Source organism: Pyrus communis, chromosome 4 (assembly GCF_041283825.1).
Source record: "Pyrus communis isolate YQ-2024b chromosome 4, ASM4128382v1, whole genome shotgun sequence".
Lineage (NCBI taxonomy): Eukaryota > Viridiplantae > Streptophyta > Magnoliopsida > Rosales > Rosaceae > Pyrus > Pyrus communis.
This window is the reverse complement of record NC_142568.1, coordinates 13,317,944-13,323,085: the sequence shown is the minus strand read 5'-3', so window position 1 is coordinate 13,323,085 and position 5,142 is coordinate 13,317,944.

The following is a 5,142-nucleotide window of genomic DNA, read 5'->3' as shown; positions in this document are numbered from 1 at the left end:
CAACACAAATCGAGTGATGTGGAGCACGTGTGGCCATTGAGCTTCACACATGGGACAACATTCTACGTTATCATGAGAAAGTTGAAGTTTTACAATAAAATCAATTGACAATATAGTGTCCAATTATTGATAAGCACGTGTAAAGTATGTGTATGTGTATATGTATATAATTTTTTTTTTCCCAATATGAGATTCGTATATCATAACATCAAACCTCAAATACAAGTACATCAATCCAATTGAAGGTTTCCCTAATTATTTTCATTTTACGAAAGCTAGAAAACAAAAAGAAAAATCATTATATCACCTTAGTTATTACTAGATACCAAAACCCATAGTCTTTCTATATGGAGTGTTGCACTCACAAGTATTGTATGTAGTGTCCCACACTGTACATAATACCTCTACCCGTTCATGTATGGCTAAGGGAGGAACGTGATGACCTGACAAGAATAGCACATGCATATACATCAGGTAAGTAAATGGATGTGACATTAACACGCATAAGTTTGAAAAAATATATCCACACAACATGTGATTTCTCTACCAATGGCAGTAGCACCTTATCTTAGGCTGTAGGAATGTAAGTCGATCGATTATCATATGCATGAACGAGCAATGTTCTCTTCCCAAATTTATTTTTGTTGGACTATGAGTCCCGATTGCTCATTTATGAAAACTTGGAACTACTAAATTTACAATTTTTCAAAATAAGTTTTCTATGTTGTTAGACAATACAACAAGATAATATTAAAGCGTTTTTCTTGCCTTTGTTTCGAGGAAATTGACTAAAATGATCATTTTCAAATCTCAATTACTGAAGTAGTCATCTTTGTAAAATATCGAATATGTGAACTATCTTCAAACCTTGATTGTTGGCTACGTTGTCGAAATTGGATCAATATGTTGTTTTCGTATGGTTCGATCACATACTTGGGCTTAGTCTTAAGAAAAACAATTGGGTTTAGTTCACAAGTACAATTGCATGGATCAATTGGCTCAGTTCACAATCAGTGGCTGGCCTATCTGTTCAATCAAAATCACTAGAAAGTTGGACATCTTTATTTATACCCACCATGGTGGCTCCTTTAGTCCTTTAGCTTGTTTGTTGTGCGCCCAGCTGGGGCTGGTTAGGTTTAAGTTGTTAATATCTTCCAAATAGAGTAGATAGATATTTATGGTTCGGATTAGGACACTGAAGAAAGTGAGTACTTAGTTGTGGGGTTAAGGGGCACATGTTGATTTTGTATTGGATGTCCAAACCGTTCAGAAATAATTAAAAAAAATATAATGATTTTATTTTCCAACTTAATCTGTGGGCTAATGTAAAACAATCCAAAATTACCTGTCACCGGTTGCTATTTCTAGTTGTTAAAATTCTCAGTGGTAATCACTTAGTACTACGATCTAGTGATATTCTTCTTCATTTGTAAGTGAGAGGTCTTAAGTTCGATTCTTGCCAAATACGAGTTTAAACCACGTTATTGCTAGCTATGGTGCGGCTAAGCTCACCCATTTTTCTTAGTGTAATGATTTCCAAATTTTATTTTTCCACTTTCACATAGTGGAGGTCAAATCATGGGCCTAAAATATGATATGATTTTCTTTCACAGCAATAAGAGTTAACAGTAAAAATATTTATATATTAAAAACACAGTTGGCAACTTGGTAAGTATGATTTAAGATAACAAGGAGCCTTTATCGCCACTTACATAATTCTAAATGTTATCTAACACAATATTTTCTAGATTCACTTTAGCAAAAAATAATATATTATGCATGTGGTTCAACATCCTTGTGAATAGGTGTTAGGGTTTTCACTCAGCGTTCCAAATTCGAAACTCTTTCCTTCCTTAAATTATAATAAATTATATTTTACACCCTCAACTTTGCATGCAATTGCAACGTCATACAACATTTTAAAAATATTTCAATCTCATCTAATACTTATCATTTCATTTCAATACCATTATAGTAATAGTCTTGAACATAACCGTCACAATGTTGGATATTTTTGTAAGTTATGGTTTTCCGTTTTTTATTTTTATTTTTATTTATTTATTTTTAAAGGGACCTGGTGGAAGAAAGAACGTTTTAAGGTGCGTAAAAAGGGATTTTTATTTTTTTAAGACTCTATTTGTTGACACATCTAGTGTATCAGAGGGATATGCAAATTAGGCCTTCTAGATAATGAAGCTCAATTTAATATGCCGTTCAACAATGTATGCACTACTAAATTTTTTTATTTTTTGTAACAAACGATATTATTTACATTAAGAGTGTGGGGAGTGGGCTAAGCCTCACAATGGTTTAGCAATAATGTGGTTCAAATTCGTTTTTGATGATAATCGAACTTAATATCTTCCACTTACAAGTGAAAAAAAATATCACTATACCGTAATACAAAGTGACATATGCACTACCAAATTTAAACTAAACACAAGAGGGAATGGACAATGACACTCAATAATGTCTGGAAACTAAACTCAAGAAATTAGTTTATAGACTTTGTACTTTTTTGGTGAATGATGGAGGAAGGAATAACATAAAATATTACAATTAAGTTAGTTATTTCCTACAAAAAATTTCTTTTTTTAGAGGAATAGGTGTCACTTCGGTATGATTAAGTAACCATTCACAAAAGCTTGCATTGCATCACTTGTTTATATCTCTACTAATTAATAAAACACTCATTGTTAACTAAAATTTTATGAAATTACCAGTTTAACTTTTTAATTCAAACAGAACATGAATAAGAAATATGGGCAGAAAGCCTCACCAAATTTTACTGTTTTTTTTTTCAAAGCCTCACCTACATATAATCATAATATATCTCTAATTAAAAAAAATAAAAAAAATAAAAAAACTTCCCACTCCCACATTCTCTATCACCCTCTTCCTCTCTTCTTCTATTTCAAATACAAAAATAAAAAAAATTTCTCACACGCTTTGTGTGTGCCCATATGTTAGTACCTTTTAACCAAGAATTGCCACTTCGTACATATATATAACATGTCTTTTCAATTTGAAATTCTAAACTGCTAATTTTTATTTTAACAAATGATACTATCTACACTAAGAGGAAGACGATGAATTTAGCCTCTCAATAGGTTAGCAATAATTTGGTATTTAAACTTCTAAAATATGTTTATGAAGTTTTTTACGAGTTAGATACCAAGTACACAAATTTGAATTTCAAAACAATGCCGACTAGTCGTTTGAGACCTTCGACTCATCTGTTAATAAGTTACAGAGATTGTCATGCGTCGATCGGATGTCTACTTTCTCTGACCGCTCGGATTTCTCTGTTATACTTCCCAAATTTCTCTTTTTGTTTTGAAAATTTTCCGATACACACTATCGTCTCGTGTTATTATGTCATGTACAAAATTATATTTACGTAACTTTATATTATTAGCTCAAAACACAACAATGATGATGAACATGTTTCGTAATTTGACATGAAAAACCGACTCAAACAACAAATACTCTTTTATGCTGGATTGACTTACTTTGTGTTGGTAAATAATATAATTCCACTTGTAAAGGTGGGAAGGGCGGCTAATGTGGACAGCAAAAATTGCTCTCCAATCTCAACAATCACTAACTAATCGACATATTTAAAAATTTATTTAATGTTGAATAATATGAAATTCCACTAAATCTTGTCCAAAATTTACTGGAGACCCCATAATTACTCATTTTGCCCTTCCTCTATATAATGAGCAAACTCCTTCGCTAGCTAATCACTCATCAACCCACAAAATTATATTTCAGTTTATGATCTAAATCCTCTCTTCTAGCAGCTAATGACCTTATTAAATATGAAGGTGGTGGCAGTTTTATTTGTTGTGATGCTGGCCAGCTCTTCCTTGGCAGCACCAAGGAGGGCAATGTTGGGAGGAATGAATGGACAAGAGCAGCCGCTACACCACCGTGTCGAAGGCGGAAAAGCCATGGAGAAGAGCAGTGCTAAGTACCCGGGAAGCAGCTTGAAAAACCACAATACTGACAACCACCATAACATACCTAGGCAGTATTACGATGACCCAAGTGGCGGGGATGATGATGATGGTGATGATGGTGATAATGGGTAATATCGACCTAGTACTTCACCGACGTGGACTCAATGCACGCTAGTTAGTACAACGTAGAATTAGTACTTTACAGATGTGGAACTCAACGCACGCTAGTACAACTGAGGGTGTCACAAGTCCTGCTGGAGGAGGGTAATATCTGTATGTGAATACTATATATGATCTTTGGTATGGTCACTTGTTATAAGTTGATGTGGAATTAGTATACTCTCTATAAGGTTTGGTAGACAACATCTAGTGTGTCTCTAGACATGGTATTCTGTAGAAATACGTAGGCCGAAAACAATCGGGGTATTACAGCTCTAAAGTCGAATATCAAGTGTTTGATTCTCTCCAGTGTAACAAAACATAAGTTCTACAGTTATAAAGTCGAATATCAAGTGTTCGATTCTCTTCAGTGTAACAAAACACAAGTTATGTTCCAGTTTTCATTGTCGGTGAGCTCCTATGTTATAATGTCACAAAAGTGGATAAATAAATATGGAACTTTTGATAATGTTTACTTATGAAAAAGGAGAATGTAAGGGACGGATCTCTTATTCCAATTTCTGAAACATCCTCAAGAAATGAATAAATAAGTGAATCCTGCGTTAGAAATATGTGTTCCATTCCGAATTTCATGCAAACGATCTTTTTATTTTGTTTTTCTTCCAAAATTTAGAGCAGAAAAACATTAACACCTGATCAAACCCACAAACTGCAGACATTAATAACTTTCTAGCACAAGCAGCATGGAGCCAAGTTTTTCAAATTACCCGAAGTAAATTTCTTGACAAGTTAACGGGAATGCGAAACCGTTGAATACAAAACTGTTGCTCACAATTAGGCCTGGCAAACGGGTCGTGTCGGTCGTGTTCGTGTCGTTTTCGTGTAACACCTGTTATCTTAACGGGTCGTGTCGTGTCACACCCGTTATCTTAACGGGTCCTTAACAGGTCGTGTCACTTTACCCAACGGGTAAAGTGACCCGACCCGTTATGACCCGTTATGACCCGTTAAGAAAAAAATATATTTTTTTACAATTTGCACATACCACACATTGCGA